This window comes from Cygnus olor, chromosome 3 (genome assembly GCF_009769625.2).
Source record: "Cygnus olor isolate bCygOlo1 chromosome 3, bCygOlo1.pri.v2, whole genome shotgun sequence".
NCBI lineage: Eukaryota > Metazoa > Chordata > Aves > Anseriformes > Anatidae > Cygnus > Cygnus olor.
The window spans coordinates 36,946,364-36,968,676 of record NC_049171.1 but is presented as its reverse complement, the minus strand read 5'-3'; the positions used below and the strand labels follow the sequence as shown (position 1 = coordinate 36,968,676).

General features: G+C 39.5%; 1 long non-coding RNA gene across 1 annotated transcript; it reads right to left on the bottom strand.

Annotated features, from left to right (window-relative positions):
- Positions 1–11,798: 11,798 nt before the first annotated feature.
- Positions 11,799–19,429, bottom strand: LOC121068670. Its single transcript, XR_005819022.1, has 4 exons — positions 19,368–19,429; positions 13,793–13,966; positions 13,403–13,517; positions 11,799–12,406 (listed from the first exon to the last, which is right to left on the bottom strand). It is a non-coding gene; the product is annotated as an uncharacterized LOC121068670 (long non-coding RNA).
- Between the last annotated feature and the right edge of the window lie 2,884 nt (positions 19,430–22,313).

The following is a 22,313-nucleotide window of genomic DNA, read 5'->3' as shown; positions in this document are numbered from 1 at the left end:
ACCCTCTTCTACATCTTCCCCCTGAACAGCACAGGGGAACGGGGGCTTCGTCCCTGCCGCTCCTTCACGGTCACTCTCTGCCCCTGCTCCACGCGGGGTCCCTCCCACGGGATGCCATCCTGCCCGAACTGAGCCTGCAGGGGCTGCCCACAGGCAGCAGCTCTTCAAGAACTGCTCCCACACGGTTCCGTGCCACGGGGTCCATCCCCCAGGAGCAAACTGCTCCAGCACGGGTCCCCCACGGGCGGCAGCTCCCCCCAGACCCCCTGCTCCTGCGTGGGCTCCTCTCCACGGGCTGCAGCTCCGGCCCGGGGCCTGCTCCTGCGGGGGCTCTCCATGGGCCGCAGCCTCCTCCAGGCCACATCCACCTGCTCCACCGGGGGCTCCTCCACGGGGGGGCTGCAGCGTGGAGATCTGCTCCGTGTGGGACCCGTGGGCTGCAGGGGGACAGCCTGCTCCACCAGGGGCCTCTCCACAGGCCGCAGGGGAACTGCTGCTGCGTGCCTGGAGCACCTCCTGTCCTCCTGCCGCACTGACCCTGGGGTCTGCAGGGCTGGTTCTCACTCTCTCTCCCAGCTGCTGTTCCAGCAGGTTTTTTTTGTTTGTTTGTTTGTGGTTTTTGTTTTGTTTTGTTTTTGTTTTTTATTTCCTTTCTTAAATATGCCCTCACAGAGGTGCAAACAACATTGCTTACTGGCTCGGCTCTGGCCAGCAGTGGGGCCCTTATCTAACATAGGGCAGCTTCTTCTCACAGAAGTCACCCCTATGGCCCCCCGCTACCAAAATCTTGCCACGTAAGCCCCCAACAATTGGCTTGGCTCTAGACAGCGGCGGGTCCCTTTGGAGCCGGCTGAAACTGGCCCTTATCTAACATGGGGCAGCTTCTGGATTCTTCTCACAGAAGCCACCCCTGCAGCCCCCCACTACCAAAACCTTGCCACATAAACCCACTACAGTCACAATGAGATCTCCCCAGAGCTTTCTCTTCTCCGGGCTGAACATGCCCAGCTCTCTCAGCCTTTCTTCATAGGAGAGGTGCTCCAGCCTTCTGATCATCTTTGTAGCCTGCCTCTGGACTTGCTCTAATAGGTCCACAACCTTCTTTTGCTGGGGGCCCCAAATCTGGACACAGTACTCCAAGTGGGGCCTAAGAAGGGCAGAGCAGAGGGGGACGATCACCTCCCTCGCCCTGCTGGTGATGCAGGCCAGGAGCAGTTGGCCTTCTGGGCTGCTAGCGCACACTGCTGGCTCATGTTGAGCCTTTCGTCCACCAGAAGCCCCAAGTCTCTCTCCACAAGGCTGCTCTCAATGAGATCTTCTCCCAGTCTGTCCTCGTGTCTGGGATTGCCCCAACTCAGGTGCAGTACCTTGCACTCGGTCTTGTTGAACCGCACGCAGTTCACATGGTCCCACTTCTCCAGCCTGTCCAAGTTCCTTCTGTTGTACCAACTCTACCGCTCAGTTTGGTAGTTTCTGTCCTTGGCAGTTTCCAACACTCAGCTAGACAAAGCCACAGCTGACCTGATCTGACTATCTAGGCAATAGTACTGCTTCAGGTGGGAGGCTGGACTGCATGGCCTGCAGAGGTCCCTCTCAACCAATAGTTATTTCTATGATTCTTTACCTCAAGATGCGAGCAAAATACGATTTCTGTGGCAGTACTGTGTTGTTCTCTGTTTTGTTCTCTATTGATTTCCTGAACCTTTGTGGCAATTTATTTATTTATTTATTTATTTTGACAGACGTTGAGCACTAACCTGGTGCTCCTATGGAACCATTTCCAAAACTTTCTCTCCTGAGAAGTAACAACCAGATGACCTTCCTTTTCATATGTGAAGTAAAGATCATTTTTCCCCATGTGGGCCATTTTGCATTTATCTACATTAAAATACATCTGCCTTTTTATTTCTCAGTCTTCACCAACTTTTTCTGCAATTCTTCAAGATTGGCTCTTTGTCTTTATTAATCTCAATAACTTGGTAACCTCATCAGACTTTGTGACCCGACTACTCATCCCTTCCAGATCATTAGTGAATATGCTGAATAGTGCAGGGCACAGCAGATTGTTATTGGTACTTGTCACCTCTACAAGAATTGGCTGCTTAGTACGATGTTTCCTATTTTTCAGAAAATTTGGCTATCAAATGTTTGTTTCTGTTTAGTGAACAAAGGGTAATGGGACCAGTGTGCTTCTGCTGTATCGCTCCACTCTCTCTTGCTTTCTGAATTTGCTGTAGGTTATTTTGTGATTTCCAGTAAAAACTGGAAGAAGCAGCTAATAATAGTTGATTTGCCTCCTGCTTTCACACTCCTATCTCATATCAGGACATTCCTATCTCATATCTGACACTCACTGAAAGCTCTCAAGATAAATGAAAAGTCTGTAAAAGTTATTTTGGAAAAAATAGACTGTGTTAATGAACATAACCACTATTTTTTTATTTTTTTAACCTTGTTCTTAAATCCAGTTTCATTACTAATATTTTCTTTCTTGAAATAATGAGATTATACATTTTGGATAATTCTTAGTACAAATTTAGAGATTTTTTTGGGGGGGGGGAATTAATTCTCATATTAAAAATTACCTCAAAATAACTAGTTTGAAGCAAAGAATATATATTTCAAGTAATGGTTCTTTAGAAGCATACTGTATAATACATATGGTAGGGCTGTAAAAATATAATTGTTGGAAAAGTTCCAGCATGCTAATTTTATCCTTCAGAAGTAATTTTATCTCATTAGAAGATTAGTGAGCCCTTATGGTATTTATACATGTTCCAAAAATAAGTTTGACATCATATACCAACTGAGAGACATTCGGCTGGAACTGAGCTTTGAAAGACTGACACCTAAAAAAGAAACAAAAGAAAGTGAAAATGGAAAGCAAATCAGCACTAACAACAAGATTCTACTGACTTCTATCAAAATTCATCCCTGTATATCTATGAAGAAAATAAAGCAAGTTTTTACCACCAGGTTTGTACCTTGCATTTGAGTGCATTCACAGAACTGTAATATTCTTAGCTTAAAGTAGATAATCCTCCAAATGAGCTACAAAGTGTTTCCAAATAAGATTTTCCTGGAATTTTTTGCATGTAGAAATTTGAGATACGAGCTTCAACTTTCCATTTGGGCAGCATACACAGGGTGTGGACGTACCGACTGGGCAGCTACTCCTGGAATGCAGTCTGGCCTTATGACACTGGACTAACATTCTGCTCTCATGCGGGTCTTACACACATGCGAATAATTTTTGATCATAACAAGAAAATGCCTTGTCCACTATCTCTATGAGCTTTAACACTTTTCCAGTCCCCCAACACTACACTTGTGATAACTCATTTGCTCATGATGAATGGTTGTGAGATAATTCCTACTGCTTTCCGAACAAAGGGATGTGAAATACAATAGATCTTTCTTACACGATCAAGAATGGTCTCCATGGCAGTGTCTCTTCTGTGGGAGCTTGTTGCCACAGAAGCCCTTTTGTTATGTGGACCAGTTGGGGTTGGTTATTGTGCTGCTCAGAGGTTCCTGTGACACAATGCTGACTGGTTAGACTAAGACACGGAATGAAACAGACCTCTGTTAGAGACCCTGGCTTTGAGGACCTGGAAAATACGCAAGAACCACAATAAACTGCATCATTTTTAAAGAGTGTGCACAGAAAGGAGAAAGAAGACGACAACGGTATCACTAGCTGAGGAGGATTCTGCATAGACCAATGGGCTATCACAGTGCAGGCTGGCAAGATAGTTATTACTTTTAAATTGGTTATAGGTATACAAGGGAGTATGGTGCCAGAAACAAGGATAAGAGCAATGGATGCGATGTCATCAATGCAGGGACTTACAGATGAAAACAAAAGGTGGGACGTGAAACTCGGGTCATCTGTAACCTGACTTTCACAATGTGAGTCTATGAACTAGATATATGTTTAAATAATAGACCAGGAGAAAAAAAAGACGACAAACCTACCGCTTTGTAGTAGTACAAACAGAAAAATCCCATTTCTGAGTAAAAACTATGTCAAACTTGTGACATAGAGAATGCTCTCTTCAGAGAGGCAGCAAGCAAAAATAAATGTGGAAATGTATAAGCATATGACCCACAGGAGAGAGGCTCTTCTAACTTCACAAAATGGAAGTGAGTTAAAAGCCCGGCCACAAGCTAAGTCCTGCCTTTCCTAGTTTTTAGTCCCCCCAGGAACAGCAGCTGAAAAAAAAGCTGGACAGGCTCGTTGCTCTGAGATTCATATGTTTAGTAGAAGAGCACAGTTGGTTGTTCACTCATCATTGCTAGAAGAGCAAAACCTAAAGGTCTTACCTGATATGTAGCATCATGGATATTATATGCATATATACATTTTCCTTACAGAAAAATTCCACAAGGAGAGGTATTTCTGGAGATGTGTCAGATCACAAATATTTTTATACACATGATGTGTTGGCAAGTTGCACGCAGGTACAGTTGGGCCGGAAGGGCAACAAAACCACCACCAACGAAAATCCCACCATTTTTTTGAGCTTACAACTTGAAAGTAAATGGTTTCCTCCAACTGACATTCCCATTGCATTCAGAACACCAGTTTTACTGGAAAATACAGTGAACTGTAGATTGTATACAGAGTACTATGATATGAATCAATGACGTTTTGATGCGAGGAGAAAAGTGCATGACCAGAGACTCGAAGAAGCTTTGGAAAAAGAACTGACTTTGCCTGGCTAAAGCCAAATACTCGTTCCCTCTGCAAGCCTTTAGATTGCTATAATGGAAACAACATACCACAGAGGAAAATTAATAAAGTGATGTTGACATGTTAGATAAAATAAGATTTTTAGCTACCATCAGCATGATTGACCCAACAGAGGATAAAGGGATTCCAGGGAAAGAGGAATTAGCGAGGGACATTGTGCATAATCTCACTATTCAAACTAGCAGAGGGTCAGCGGGAGTGAAATGCACATCTTAAAAAGTCTGAGAAATCAGAAGAATCAACAGCAACCTGAGAAAAAGTGACATTCAGCATAAAACTGAGTGTCCATGCTACTTGCAAACAGGATATTGAAGCACTCTTCCTCTGGAAGTATGGTCAAAGTAGGAAAAGGAGAAGTTACAGAAATTACATCTTCAAGAACTCCAGAAAAAAAAAAAATCTCTCTCTCTATATATATAAATTGAGATGTTGGCCTTGATCTATGGGTTGTAAAGAATATGGTCTTTACTTATGTGAGGCCAGTGTTAACTGAAGGTGACCATAAACCATTTACTGCCATCACAAAGATGCCTTGGAGAGTACAAGATTAATTTCTCAGTTATCGCTGCATGATTTATAGACTGAATACAAACCTGAGAGAAAAACCATACCTTAAAAGAGCCATTTACTTAACCACATTCCAGAATAGTATTGCATCAAAAGGCAATTCTGTCTGTTTATTCTTAGTAAACTGCAGTACGAAGTAAGAGTCAAAGATAAGAGTCAAAGAAAACCTGGTGATACTATTTTCAAATTCCATTCACAACCCTAAAATAGCCATATGTTTCTGCTAAAATTATTAACAGTTTAATAGCTAGTAATGTTGAAATTTATAAGGTTTCATTTTAGACTTCAAACTTAATATTCCACTGAAATGAACACAGGCATTTTATACCTCTCAGAGCTGTAATTACTATCTGCAGACTAGGAAAACAACACTGGATTTATTGCCAAAACCCATGGTGAACACAGCCTCAGGTTTGCCAAGTATGCCTTGTTGCCATCCAGAGCGTGTTAAGCGAACATTATCTTTGGGTCTCTGAAGCTGGCAGGAGAATCTAGGGCCAAACAACAACCAGGACATATTTTTAATGCTTCCATCTTCTGTTTCGCATCCCACATAGTTCTCTCCTGTTCATATATCCTCACTCACCTCCACTGAGTTGGACAAGACTCAGTCATGCTAGTAACCAAGGGGAAGTACAGCTGCAGCAACGTAATAGGGAATCTTTTCTGTGGGTGATACTATGCAGGAGACTGGAGTAAATGCTCATTACTGTCCTTCATGGCTCTAAAATCTCTGCATATTTCTAATAGTTGTAAAGCCATCTGTAGGTTTTCAGCTTGCTGCTGGAATCATTTCCACATGCTAACAACTCAGTGAATGGTTCAACAAGGAAAGGGAAGGCAGAAATGCTTTGCCCTGATCAGAGACCCCTTTGCACTTTCTCTGTGTTGACTTCTGCAGGACTATTTGCACAGAATCACATCTCCTGTCTGTCATTCTGGCCATGCTATTGCCCTAAGGATTCCCAAAGGTCTGGTGTCATTCCCAAAATGTTAGAGGCAGAAGTGTCTTCAAAGGCAGTCCATAATAAACATGAATAGATATTAAGGGACAGCTTAGTTGTTGTTTTTTTTTTCTTTCTTTCTTTTCTTTTTTTTTTTTTTTGAAAAGGCTGACCTGAATTTGACCTTTTTCTTAGTCAAAACAAGTCCTCCTAAGACTGTCCTGCAACCCATCCTCTTTCACTGTCACTTGTTACACTCCCAGCTTCAGGCGAGGTGCATCCTTACGCAGCCACAAAGAGACTGACCGCTGCCTCTCTCAGAGGAGTAGCAAAGTGACAAAGACAAGACAGAAGGGGGCAAGCTACAGCATGTATTTTTTTCACATGTAACAGGCAAAGAACTAACAAAATATGTTAATTGCCCTGACAAAATAAATAAATAAATAACAATGCTATTGTTGTTTTGTTCAGAAGCTGTTTGGAAAGACTGTAAATTTTGGGATAAGTCTGGAGGCTAGTTGGAAAAACAAGAGCTGAGTTAACCATGGCGTGAGCTGAATTTTTTTGGAGAATGTTCTGCTTTTGTTCATTCCTGCCTCAAAGCTCTCTAGCAGGTTTTCAAGCTATAATGCTTGCAATGAAACATGCAATGCAAGCAGGGGAGTGTGGAATGCTAATGATAGTTGGAAGCTGCGATCAGATCAGTGTTTTCAGAAGTGTTATTTGTACCATACCAAATCAATAGTAGTTCATTGGAATCCTTATTATCCCAGAACACCCACACTTTTTGTTTTGAATGACTTTGTGAATTAACTGTACTACTGAATCCATCTTTGGTGGCAACTTCCACAACCCTATGGATTATTTCATACCAATGTAATATTCATCCCCATTGATTTATTTGGTCTACTTGGAGATGTAACTGATAAGGCATGAGAGACAAACTCAAAGCCCAAGCAAGATAGTGGGAGGGCTTTTTTCACTTCATGGGTCTTTTTATCTGGTCTCAGGAGAGACATATGAAAACTTTGGGCGAAATTTAATAATCACATAGATTCTCTTCCTCTACCCATTACAAGTTTTTGCTTCTGATTATCTCTGTAGCTCCTAGTCTCCTTGTATACTTTATCCGTATTAAAGCAAAACAGATGCGAGAAGATTGACTTTAGAATGAATTTCATGCAAGTTAAAATAAATGGAAAATTATAGCCCCAACTTGTAATGGAAAACTGATACTCATCTTAAGAATTATCACTCATCCACATACCTCTGCTCGGCCAAGATTTTTAAACTAACAATTGCATATGACTCAGTTACCAAATCCTCATTAACAGTATGTATAGCCAAAACTCCCTGAGATGGGGTTTGTCTGCCTCTTGTGTTTGTACAGATCTCACCTCGTTTTCAGCAGAGGCCAACACTTATACATGTTCAGATTATTACCAGAAGTTGTGGGACTACACCCTGGATAATCCTTCTCTATCACAGCAAGCATAAGCTATTTGTCTTCATCTGTGTCTTGTCCCCATTTCACTTTCATGAAGATGCTGATCATTATTATAGTGCTGACTCCTCCTTCTGCTTGTAACATCATCTGGTATCTTTTACTCATTATATGTCTGAGCCATGTTCATTTGGTTTTGGTGTTGGCTCTCAGCTCTCTATTTCACTTTGAAAAGAGCTTCTCTTTTAATTTATATGCCCCTTCAAATCCTTCCTCAAAGCTCTACCTTTCAGTGACACCTAGAGAATATTTATCACATTTAGGCTATCGATGGGCTGGAACCAGGCACACTGACCATTATCACTATATATCCATAGTGTCCATTTTGCCCATATCCCATGAAAGATATGTACCAGCAGATGACTGTAGAGTCCTGGTTTAGGATGGAGATTCTATAAGCAATAATAACACAAATCAATTTTTGCAGCAGGTGATGAAGTATAAATGTGTACATACATTATTTCAGTTGCCACAATATTGGTTTTGGGAGAGATTTAAATATATGTAGTGATTCTGCTTGTGCCAGTACCTCTTCTGTTTTAATCATAATTACTGACACCACACTGCTGCAGCAACAGCTCAGCATTTCCATGTGAAAATCTTGATTTCAGTAATTCATGAACTGCATGGAAAATATTTCTTTTGTTGAAAATTGGCATTCAAGCTACAGTCTAGAAACAGTTCCTGTTTAAACCTATTTTGTTACTTCAGAAATGTTATCTAAGAACACAAAAGATACCATTGCTGTTCCAGAAAGCATGCGTTCATTTTTCCATGTTCAGCACTGCCTTTGATGACATTGTTCTGTATTTCAATTATCTATAATATGAACTTTTAAAAATATAATTCATTTACTGTGTATCAGCTTTGTACTTCCTTGCCCTTTGATAGTTACTGCTGAGTAGCAGTAGGAAGCCTTCAGTCACATAGATTAGAGAAAGAACTATAGAATGCCAAAAAGCATATGGAAATGCCTGTTTCTTTGATTTACTTTGGCAGATACATGTTGATATCTATATGCCTAATTTACAGACTCACTCCAGAACAAAATGGCTTTTGCCTTGCAAGTTAAATAAGCTCCTAGCCAGGAGAAAGGCTTCCCAGTTTCTAACAGAATAAACAAAACAGAGTCTTCCATGACATTGTAAAACTCCTCCAGAGAGTAAGGTTCCCCAGTCAGTGAGCTCTTCTCTCAGCTCATTTGTAATTCCTCCTTCAAGTTTATTTCCTTTTTTCTCCACCCTGGGAGAGCCTTGCAGTCTGTAGACTTTTACTCCAGCCTGTCTTGGGCTGTACAACCCTCACAGCAGCTAAGCAAAGCTACAGATCTCCGGGTCTCAATCAACTGTTCTGCACTTTTGCTGCCAGATCTGTCAAATCACAGGAGTTAAAAAACAAAGGCCCAGGCTGGTTAGCTTGACTTGGATATAGCACATGATCAGAGACTGCCAGATGCCAAATTCTTCCACACTTGGAGACATTTGGCTGAGGACTAATATATATTCTTCGCTACCTGGAACCTGCTGAAAATCTGAGTGGGGATGCAGCAGCTAGCAATATTTAGAAAGGGAGCATCTACATTCTGTAAACATCATAAGCTTAATACCCATTGAAGATCAAGCAGCAAGTTATTCAAAATTCCCAAGCTGTGTGATTACGCAGTCCTAGAACATGATAATCATTGTCTACATTCTGGCATAAGTATACACGTAAATAGAGCTCTGTACATGATACATATGTGGACATTTTAAAAGATCAAATAATGCAGGCATATCCTGTCTGTAATATTGTTAAATGCTTAATTTAACTAAATCATTTGATGAACTTGACTGTCCTGTGACACGAAAGTGCACTGCATATTCCACGAGTGATCTGAAACTAAAGAAGAAAATATAATGGGTCAAATTTTCAGAGAAAATTCACAACCCACTAATTATTTTCAAATTATATGTACAAGCAGAGCCCATCACAAATGCAATTATATGTGCAAACTCTTTGAGTGGAGGTCACACCATCTTCTGCATAGGAAAACTCCCCTAGGACAGTATACCACTCATCCAGATTATTCACAGGGCTACTGAAAGCCAAGCTTTTTAAAGATCACCAAATTCAGAAAGGAGGCAATCAAACCATGAAAGTTAAAGGAACAAATAATTATTCCTTATTAACCCTTATGAGATGATCAAAGAAAATGATGTTGGTTTAATCTAAACCTTCTCCTTCATCTTTCATTCCCAGCTAAAATATCTTGCACGGTGCAGTGAAATAGCTACCCACGTTGATTTTAGGTCTAAGTTACAGATATTAACTGAAGTGGCAAAATCAATTTAAATAGTCTTTAAACAGCACAATAATTTATATAAAAATTGTTCTCGTGCACCTTGCAGGGCTGGAACCTGCAATGAAGCATATCAGGCTTTCAGCCTGCATAACCAAAGGCTCCTCTTTGTCCTTCCCAGGTGATTTACTTGATGGATCTTGTATTGTACATGATGAAAAGTGTGTGTGTTTCAGATGCTGCTGATCGGTAGAGATTCAGCTCTTTATTTAAAGGCAAAATCCTATCTGATAGGCCAGATACAGATGGTCACTTCTCATGGAGATACACAAGTAGCTACAGGAAGCCCTGTTCAGGATGACTTCTGGGGAAACTTCACTGCTGCAATCATATGGTTGGAAACATGGGGAAAAAGGGGAAAGAGGGAATATAGGGCTGCCTTTACAGAAAGAGGCCTCTTATTTTCAACTAACTGTTGAAATAACAGTCCTATAATCCATGAGCCCTATAATCCATGTCGTGCATTTCTGCCTGTTTTGGCCTTCACAAGCTCAAAGAAATAGCTGCAAGAATCAATGAAAGTCTTTAATTCCCCCCAAAAATATTTTATGTTCTCTGAACATACTGGAAAACAGCTGAACAAACCCACTATCAGTTGCCCCATTGCAGCACCAGGCATAACAACTAAGGGAAAATGTACAGAGCCTCATGAATTTTTACACAGTATGGTTCATACCCAATGAACAAGAAAGAACTAATAGCAAAGATCTGCTTTTACATTTTATCAACATAAGCTCCATATAATATAAAGTCATCAAAACATGTGCCAAGGAAAAATTCTCATTTGAGCTATTTCTCTCACAGTGCGTTGTTATCGTAGCTGTCAGTTTTCCAGTGCATTCTTTAGAAATGAAATTGCCCATGGATTGAAATCATAGTGGTTTAAGCATCAAAGAATAAGAGGCTATATTATTTATAGAGCTACAGTTTGTCATAAACCACAGTTCACATGAAAACATTAAAATAACCAATCCAATGTTATCAAAATGAGGTTCTTAAAATAAATTTCATGCAGTGGCCTTTAAAAAACATGCAGTGGCCTTTAAAAGCTAATGACAGATATCTCTTCCTATTTAAATGACTGCTTTCTTACAACTTTAATGTGCTTAGTGTATCAAAATCAGTGTAGGCAAATGCACTACCAGTATAAGACTTCTCACTGGTATTGTTCATTCCAGTCATTGTTCGCAGTCAGCTGTTTCCTTACAAACTAAACCTTAAACCTAATACACATCTTTTTTATCTATTTATTCCAGCTAACAGAGGGTCACAGTACAAGCAAGTACAAAGCCTTTTCTTCAGTATATTCCCAGGTAGTTCATTTTATTTATTTATTTATTTGTTTATTTATTTTGAGAGAGAGATAGACATAACCTACACCAACATTGTTAACACCTCCAACACAAACTTTCTGTATCTTTCATCAAATTGATCAACTTTCTCTGGATTTTCTTCAGAAAAGGTATTTAGCAGTGGAAGGAAAAAAAAAAAAAAGGAAGAAAAAAAAGTGACTCAAATTACAAGCTCACAATATTCTGTAACTTTGTCTACTCTATCTGCTTTATGGTGAGAGGGGTGCCCACCTTTTCTCTCTAGGAGCTATCAAAGGAAACTTTATTGATAAGGATGGCTAGTGGGACATATGTCACAAAGTAGAGAGAGGTATTTACTAAGGCTCTTAACGGTCCATGCAGAACAATAGGCTTTGGGGCTCTGAACCTGTAAAACCTGTAGGGGAAGCTTAGAAAGATTAGCTTGAATGGCTAAAGGGACCTTTAAAGTAGAATCTCTCCATGATTTTTATGGGAAGACTGGATCCACATTGATCTACCTTTTACAATCCTTGCTACCTATTTTGAATCTTGAGACTAAATCTATGTGTATAAATATACCTAAACCACTTTCATTCTGATTTCCCATTACATTGGCCTTACCTTTCTTTCACTAGTAAAAAGGAGATGATCAAGAGGAGAAAAATCCCAGTACTTAAGAGGTGTTTGTTTACACAAATTCCATTCTCCACTGTATCAATTACAGAGAAAAGTGAAATGTCAGTGTTCTGTGCTGCCATACTCCTTATCAAGCCATGTATCCAAATTTATTGCGAGTGCATTGAATTTTGAACTTTCATATTTGAGAGCTCAAAAAGAAAAAGTATTTGAAAGCTCAAGTAGATTAGCAGAAATGGCAGGATTTCTTTCTTTCCACTTTTTCTCCCAATATTTCCCATGTTAGTTTTGTATTTCTTTTGCTTCCTTCTGTTTCACACTGTTCTGGAATTCCAGTACAAGATAATCCTATGCACAAAAGAAAAACAAAAGGAAGACCGCATATGATATTGTAACTTTTGCAGATGTTACACTGTGAACTGTGAAAGCTTTATGTAAACTTCAGAAATGTCCTAACATCCAGCTGCTAACAAAATGAAAATTAAATAGCAATCTTTATTTTATAGACTTGTCCAGTCCTCTTGTGATTTTGGAGAATGCAAAAAATCCACGTGTCATTCATGTTTGACCTGTTCTTACAGAAACAAATAGTAGAAGGACAAAATAAAGAAATCTGCAAAATATTCTACCTTAGACTGTACCAAGGCGGACTATTTCTTCTTGCCATTTCACCATTACAAGCTAAGGTTTGACTTGTTCACAAATAACCTGTCAGATCTTCATGTTATAACAACAGATACTCCATAGGTGAAAACAAGACACAAAATATGTATGTTCAGGGATTTTCATGAGCTGTTTTAACCGTCTACGTGCTTTACAAAGTAACTAATCCTTTAGTTGTCTGTGTGAGTAAATATTTACAGTCAAAACTAGAACTGTTAAGTTCAGGTTTCAAATGAAAACAGCATTGGTTTTGATCTGAATTTGGAACATCTTCATATTCTTACTGTATCAAACTCCTCACAATAACAAAGGATTTGGAATTATATTAAAATATTTTCATAATTAAGGGCAGAAGTAGAATACCATTTACAACATTACAACAATTTTAATTTTAATGGACTAACTAATTGTAATTCTGTTAATAGCTACAGAAATAGCTCTCTGGCAGAGATGTCAATGTTAGGAAAAAAGTACAGTGATTAAATAGACAAATTACATCAGCAAATTAAGACCCTTTACAGGTTTGCCAAATAAAACTGTGGCTAGTGAAATGAGACACTGGATCAAGCACTGAATGCAGCAGAGCCTGGTGCAAGGGAGCCAGAGAAAACTGACGAGTCTGGAAATCTGTGCCTGAGGATATGGACAGGATTAGCAAAGGCTGATGAGAAGAACACATACCTGCTTGAGAAGAAGAGGTAGGAAATTCCCTCTTGGCTCCTCTCCCCCAGAAGAAAGAGGCCTGTTGGTAGTGTAAATCTTAGTCATATTGTTTTGGGCTAGAGGTTGCAGGGCTCTATGGATAATAGAGGAAGAGGTGCGAGGAATTAGCTTCTCTGTATATGGCCAGCATTAAATCTATGCCAGGAGGGAAAGGCCTGGGTGGCTGTTGCAGAGGGTAAGCAGGGAGTCAGGCAACCTGAGCACCTGAAGGGAAAGAGAGCACTCCAGCAGCATGGTGCCTGGTTGTGAGAGGGTGTCATTCAGTAAAAAAATAGCCAAATTCCCACTTAATACACCAAGAACAAGTTTTACTATATTACTTTTGCCTTTAGCTGTTTGCTTATCTACCTTGAACGTCGCATGTTGCATTCTCCAGTCCAGGCATCTGTAAAAGTAAATGATTTGTTTTCACAGAGAATTTTTCTGAACTTAGATCATAAACTTCTCTGGCAATTTAGCTCATGAAGATGATATATGAAGACTGATGTGTTAGGTCTCTGACTGGAGAAGAGATCTGATTACCTAGGGAAGAAATGGGAAAGGTTACCCCTGGTACCTAAGCAACCCTCTCTGTCTTCCATTTCTAAAAGTAGTAGAGTCTAGTGTGGAAGAGGAAGAAAGGGGAAGGAAGAGGTTTTTTTTGAACACTGCCAGAACCTTTTTCTTTCAAACTCTCGCAACATAAGCTAAGTCCAAGAAGGGTCTTCAGGAACAAATTAGGTACCACAGAATGTTTGCAGGGGTACTAAAGGTAGTCACTGAGTAAATTAAAGATGAGGACCACCATGAAGAGCTGCAAAAGGATATAAAAAAGTGTGATGGGTAATAAAACACATGATAATATCCAGTAGAGATTACTATAAGGTGATGTTTAGGGGAAGAAACAATTTCAGTGATGGACCCCAAGTTGACTTTTACCATTTTTGTTTGAAATCATGCCACGAACACAGTTACTTCTATGAAAATATCACCTCAGTGTTGAGCAGCTGTTAAAGCAGACAGAAAGTTAGGCATTATCATGAAAGAATACAGTAAAAAATGAAAAATGGTACTATGCCACAATAAAATTAAGATGTCCGCACATCTTGAATACCTTGTGCAGTTTTCGTCTGTCTCAGAAATAACAGAATAAAAAAGGGAAACAGCAACAAAAAGTATGTGAAGTATCAAACAGGTTCCATATGAGAAAATGGACAACTTATTTTGGAAAAGAGTTGATTTAGAAGAACAAGAGAAGGTTTTATAAAATCTTGAGTGGCAAACAGATAGGATAGAGAGGATAGGGATTGCTTTTTCTCTGTCTTTTCCAACAGGGAAGACATTAAATGAAACTAGCAGGTGACAGGTTCAAATTAAACAGAAGAAAGTACTTTTACATGCACACATATTTAACCTGTGAACCTCCTTTCCACATAATGTTGTAGATGCTGAAAGTTCTCATAAATCAAAAGTGGTTGGACAAATTCATGCAAGCAAAATCTGTTCCAGGCTTTTAATGTAAACAAATCACCTCTAACTCAAATGCATTACCCCTAAACTAAATGCATCACCTCTAACTCAGTTGGCTCCTGAGCCAGAATTCACTCAGAAGAGTCTTCTGGGAAGTGTCACTACAAAGTCTGCTAGAAGCCACTGTTTGTTTGTTTGTTTTGGTTTGGTTTGATTTGGTTTTTAATCTGGATTGACTGTAAGCAGAAGAATTAGAGAGCACAGTTTTCCTTACAGTAGAAGATGTGTATCAACATATTTTATACATAAAAACACCTCACTCAGCAGAGACATGAGAATCAATACAGATGATCTCAGCGAGCTTTCTCAAAAGATGAAACAAACTGTGTAACAAGACCAGCTCTGGGCACTCTGGAAGGAGAAGCCATATCGTTTTTCTTCAGAGGGCACATTAGCTGATGAGGTCTCATGAATCTTGAAGATGCAGCTCCAACAGAAGCTACCATTTGTCATATTTCTTTAAATGTGAAAATGCCCTGTATTTCTTCACCATGAATAGATGAACTCTTGGGGAACTGCCTCCGGAGCAGTTAGAGGCAGTTGGCTCTTTGCCATTAGTAATCAGAAAGTATGCTTCTCTGAGGGGTACAGGATAAGATTTCAGTTGAACACTAGTGCTTGTTTCTTGTGCTTCCTATTGTTCACCTTCATAAGCTGCAGGAAGCTGTCTCTGCTCTTCAAATATTTGAAGTGCTCAATATGCACATTTGAAGAGTGTATTTGGAGCTAAGTGGGTCCTTGTTCTGACCTTGTTCTGTTGATCTAATGCTTTTGTTTGTCTAAGTGCTTTCCTGTGTGATAGAGTCCAGAAACTTGAACTAAAGTCTGCTTTGCTCCTTATGGAGTTCCACTCCAACTTATAAAAACCTTGTGAGCTCACCCAATTTTTGGAGTACATTTGGGTGAAGCTGCAGATAGAAGAATCCTGCTCACTTATTGTCAACTTGAGCCTTCTCCTGAGGTACCTGAACTTGAAGGAACACAAAAGTACTCATTGCCTTCCCCAACACAGTTTCAAGCTCCAGCCAAGCTAGTTAAGCACTCTTTTGAGACATGGAAGATGTGAAAGACATCATTGAGCCATCAAGCCATACCAGGCTGAGAAGGGAGGTAAGCCCAAGTCTCCCAGTTACTTGGTAGCTGCTGTAACCACGAGGATGCTAGTGTTTACAATTCACTTCTGCTTTTGACAATGAGCCTTTGAGTAGTTTGAGACATCCATCATTTTATCTCTGTTAATAATAAGAATTATAAAGCAAAGATTAGGGAAATCAATAAATAAATATACATACTTCAGGGGAAGTTGCCTGACCAGCCTCTTGATACATTCTTAGCTGTGTACTGCTCTTTTAACAAAATAATTTCTACTCCTCTCTGGAAGCACAGCTCCCAGTAGAGTCAAGGATTGAAAATGGAAGTGCTACCTTCTTTAGAGAGTCAGAGCAAGTACCATCACCAAGCCTCAATGCCTGCAAGGAGAAGCAGGGATTCAGACCCTATGTCTGCAGGGTAGCTTGCTCAATGAGACCAAGAGCAGTGCAGGGATTGCCTGTGTGGTTTCTATGAGATGTTTTGTTCATTTTTCAGATGAGCTGAAGTCTTCATATACTCTCCACTGATGCTGTCTGTTTCATAATCTGCATGTCTTTCCCATCCACTGAAGAGATACTGGAAGAAATCCCAGATATAGGGGTTACAACCTCTGTGCTGAAGAAGTCAATGATAAAGCTGTATTGCCCTTAATGGAAGCTAGAAATGATCGAATATTTTGGGTGGTAAGGTTTACTATTGCTTTGTCTTCCCACTTCAGTGTGGCCAGCAGCCAAGCAAAACCTTTTCTTCAAAGTTTGGAAATTTAACTAAAATGCTTAGGGCTGCCAAAATATACAGAACACAAACAATTAATAACTATCTAAGGTGTGTAATAAATATGGAATATCTGAACACTTCATATATAAATCTTACACATCAGAAATAAATCTGCATAATTAAGATTTTTAAAATAATTTCTTTATATTTGCAATACTACACATTCTGCTGTTGATTCTGTTGAATGCTGTTGACAAAGCAATATAATTATCAAGATAAAAACATCCACCAGTAGGTGTTTCCAACACAACTGTGAAATGACAAACATCGCCAATATAAACAAATTGAGAAAGTGTGGTATTTTAAAAAACTAGATGTCTAAATTATGGCAGTATTACTGACATTAAAATGGAAAATACAAAAGCTTGGCACTTGCAACACACCAGTTTCAAACCATCAATTAATTCCTTAATTCACTCCTATGTAATGTAGCAAAGCAATAGTCAAGATAGGATTAATGCTTACGGCATCAAGCATTTCACTTCCTGGTTAACTTCAGAATCTCTTTTTCCATTGCAAAGGCTTTTTGTCAAAAAGCTGTGAGAATTAAAAATGACCTCTTCAGCTTTATCACAAATTAATTTTGTTTGAAGTTTGAGGGAAAATCACTGTACATTATTGGAAAATGAAGAGAAGGTGCTTAAATAAAAATGTTAAGAAATAAAATATCTAATGGCCTGTTCACTGTCTATGCATGCAGTTATGCTTTTCTTAACTAGCTGAGGCATGCACTGAAAACTGGCGAGATCTTGAGAAGAGTTTTCCATATTCTCTGTTCAGCTTCACCAGTGACTAAGTGTTTACCTGTGCCAGCTCACATCATCCCTGCTGCTCTGCTCCCTTTTTCTCCAACTGTAGCTTGTGGAGATAGAGAATAAAGCTCTTAAGCATTTTGCTGAATGAAGGCCTTTCACTTTAAGCACCTTAAGGTAGGGAATGCATTGTGTTTTGCCCCCTCCACCCCAAAAAAGCATCAAATATTGTCAAGGATTTTGGCCACTATTGTAACACAAATGAATTGCAACCCCTTGTACAAAATCCAGGCTGAAAACCACTAAACCATGCTCTAACCCATAAGTATAGCATGTGTCTATATATTCCCTACCTGCTGGTTCCTCAGACCACTGTCACTACTGGGTCAATCACATGAAGGATCCAGCATAACTGCGGAGTGGTATGGAAGTCTGCCCCTGCACCCCTAGTGAGCTAGATCTTAGCTATACCTCCTGGCATTGTTGTTATAATTCTTAAACCACTTATTTTCTTCAATGCTTCTAGAAAATACGTTACAGTCCAGGTGCTGTTAAGTTCTGAAGCGCTTTTGTAAGTAGCTTTACACTCATTTGTCAAGTAAATGAACCTGGCACATTCCTTAATGCCTTTATTACTTTTTTTTTATAACTAATTGTAAATCATTCTTCATCAGTCAAAAGTAATTATTAATGCCCTGTTGAACTTTAATCAAATATTATAACTAGTGATACCGAACCTACAGTAGGATTTCAAATCACTAGAGTTTAACGGGATCATATTGCAAAGGCTTTTTTGTCATGGGCCCAAACAAATGTCTACTTACAAAATGTCTACTTACTTGCTCTGTACCTTACCTTCCAACTGGATAACCAAAACCAAACCATATGTCTTTGAACTGTCCCACTTATGCGTAAGGATAAAGGGCTCAGTGTGTACAAATGCGATTATAGAAGTCTCAGAAAGAAAATAGTTACTCATCAGAACTACCAAAGTCACTTCATGCAGCATCTAGAGCTGCCTCAGAGCTGTTGCTTTTCCAAATACTCAGCAGACCTCACCCTACCCAGGCAGATCTAAAAACAACTAGTAGGTGCAGCATTGCCAGACTTCATTCATTATCGGATGCAAATAAATTTGGACTTGCTAATAACACATTGTACTGGGAAAATGCAAGAGGTCGCAGGAAAACTGAAAGGAAAGGAGGGATTAGCTGGGTAGGAGGCAAGTACCTTCACTTCAGGATAGTTAGCATATAATATTTACAACCTCTTTCACATCATTTCCTAAGAAACACAGGTACAGCTCCATATTCTGCCTTAAAAAATTCAGTGCTTTTTGAATGTTCTTGATTTCCAATCCAGCTCCTCTTGTCTGTCCAGCTTTCCTCACTCTGGTACTTTGCAGAATTAAGAAATGTGTGTTTGCAACATGCTGTACATCAAGGGCTTTTCAGATAAAGAAGTGGGGCAGCAAGTAGCTGAATGACTGCTCGTGTCCACAGCCAAATTTGGTGGTGGAAGTTCAATTCCTTTTCAGCGTGTGAGCTGCAAAGCTCTTCTGCCTTGAAACAGTCCTTTTAATATTTAATTTTCCTGTACTACCACTAAATTAAATTATTGCTGGCTTTCCCCCTAACCTTTCTGCATCACTTACACATGCTGGTATACAAGCAAGCTGTTCTGGTCAGCGCTGCTGCACATCGAAACAATTTTGGTTACTGTAGCTAGTGCACGCTGCTTTGTTCCCATCTTTGTTATTTAAGCATATGCTAGTGATATTAGAGTGTACTTACAGAAATGGATCACTTCTGGAGATTATCAGCAGGGTGTAACATTCGCTCCCTCTCTCAGGGCTAGAGAAAGGACAAGCCTGGTTTGTCCTGTAGGAACAAGTTACGAGACAACACAGCTGTGGAGAATGAATTAATTCTCTTGAGAGCAACAACAGTAACGTAGTGGGTGCTGGAGTGAAAGCCAGGAATTTCTGGTCCTCCTCAGAAAAGGACTTTGAGATCCTGACTCCAGAGGAGAGCAGAGGGAAGATGAGAGGCTTGCTCCTCTTTGTCTTTGCAGCTTGTCTAAAATGGCTCAGGCTTTCAAACTTTACTTCAGTTGGCTGAAGTAAGGCATGCCTTGTGCATTAGGTAAGGTGGGGGGGAAATAATATATTAATGTTTAAAAAAGAAGGTCACACTTAAAATTAATTTTCCTTTTTCACAACAAGATGCATTAGAAAAGTGTTTGAGCATCAGTAATGTTATTAAAATCTTTTCCTTGCCTGAAAAGCTGTCCCCCTCCGATGCACAGACATGGCAAAGTTCTTTCCTTTAATGGGACAGGACATGGCTTTAGTTGTTCCAGTACAACAAAACATAGCTTAGAGAAACACAGCTACTTCAGGCTAACTGCAGCTGATACACCACACTGTAAGTGCATGCAACCGCACCGACTCCAGTAGAGTTAATGCAAATTACACTAGAAGGTAGAGCTTTGATTATAAAACTTCTGTAGATATTGTTGTGTACGGCCTATGCTATGCTTTGAAACAAGGTGTAGCAAATTTACACATTTGAAATATTTTGTCCCTCTCCTTCTCTCAGTTCACTGATAAGGTTACTGTGTGAATCCTTATCTTCCCAGAAAATGTTGTTGTTTTTTTTTGTTACTGTAGTAACTATATATATGTGGACCAAGTTTCTCATTGTCTTTCTGTGCAGCCCATGTGCCTCTATGTTCTTAGTTCAAAAATAATTTAGGATTTATTAGCTAGGTTTTTAGCATACTGGGACAAATTCCCAGTTCATTATTGCTTGATAAAAAAATAATAAAGTTAAAATGTGGTCTATATACGGTTAGATTATTACTAATTTATTTTTATTACTAATTTAAGTTTTATGCAGATATACAGAGTTTATCATAATCTTAGCATAATTACTGAGCAATGCAGATGGGATGTTGTAAATTTAGCTAATTTCAGAGTCCCCGAGTTTGGTGTAATCATCTCTCTCTTGACAGATAAATGCACCAGGAAGAACAGATAACTTCTTGATTTGGGATCCATCCTCTGACAGGAGCAAAGGACGAACGATCCTTCTTGGAGCAGACCTTTATCCTGAAAAGTGCTAGACACTAATCTTCATCCAGCAGCAAAGCATCTAAAGACTGTGATGAATGATGGCTGGAGAGCTCAGCACCTGGCAGGAGGGAGCTTGTAGTGAGCAGGAGACAAGATCACGGCTGCTAGAAATGAGCAGGCTGTTACACTGCATCGTTCAGTTAACAGGGAAAAAAAAGGCTGAGTAGAAAGGCAGATTTAAACTCTTTACTTCATGCAGAGCCTTTTAAATATATCTTGGACTAAATCTACAGTGTCTTGGAAACTGGATTACCAGCCCATTTGAGAGAAAGTATTTTGAGATGTCAGATATTTTCAGAAAGCACAGAGAAGGCTCGTCATGCTACAAACTGGTACGAATGCCACCTATGGGTGTAAAGAAGAAGATTCAGAAGCTACACCTATAGCCATGCTGTACCTGAACCCCAAATGAAACACTAGACCTGTCACAGACTGTTGAGGAGTTTGGGGTGCAAACGGAGAGCATTTGGAAATGCTCTGCAAATTCCCTGCAAAGCTGGCAAGAGCTGTAGAGCCAGTTAAGGGGTTAAGACAACTGATAATAGCTTTAGGATGTAAATATAGTTAACACACTAAAGCTGGTATGATGAGATTTATGAGTGACCAGAAAGAAATTATACAGAAACGTGAGATTTACAGTTGTAGAGTGGATCCATGAGAGCAGGTAAAGGATATATAGCTCATTCACAATATTTTTCATATATAAAACATGACATAGTTTCTTTAAAAATACATTACAGTAGTTTCCATGAAGAAAAAAAAAATGTGGCCAAAGGAAACAAAGTAGAAACTGAAGCAATGGCTGAGGCAGCATTTCCATTTTCATTATTTTAAACTTCAAAAATAAATTCTAGCATTAAGTGTCTCATGATTGTTAGATCAGAAAATCATTTACTTTTCTTTGAAAGCCATAACTGAACACAAAAAGTGTTCCTGGATATTAAAGAAAGTGAGTTACTGCTTTCTGCATTCACATACATTCAAATAATTTGGCTTTCTAAACTCTAAACATGTCTCATTGTATATAACCCTCGGTAAGGAATGTGCGCTTTGGTGCATATGAAAATATTGGTTGAGACACAAAGACGTTTGATATACTGCACATGCACCATTCATTTGTTTTCCCTGACAATTTGCATGCATAGCTTTTGGGTTATCCAAATATAAACTTGCACATACCCTGAGAGTTTGGAAGGTTCACACCCTTTTTTATAATCCAGGCAACCTTTCTTCCCTGCACATTCCCCTTAGGCCTCTATGCAGTGCTTGCCAGAAGACTGAAGCTCAGCAGGTGTGGTCTTTCTGTAAATTTTTCCCAGTGGAAGTCTAATGGGAACCTCTTGCACGTATAAAATTATAATACTCACCCAAATGTTTGCTGGATTGGGACCTTGCTTTGAAAACTATGGGGTGGGGTCTATGTCTTCTAGTTTACACCAGCATGTCCTGATTCCAGATCACAGTCCTACGTGCCACAAAACCAAACAAAGGCAAAAATAACAACAAAAATGAATAGTCATCAAAATATTCCCTATGAAATCTGCTAGATCATTTAAAGGCCCAGTTCTAGAAGGGCTCATTTTGTAAAACAGGAGAAATTCTT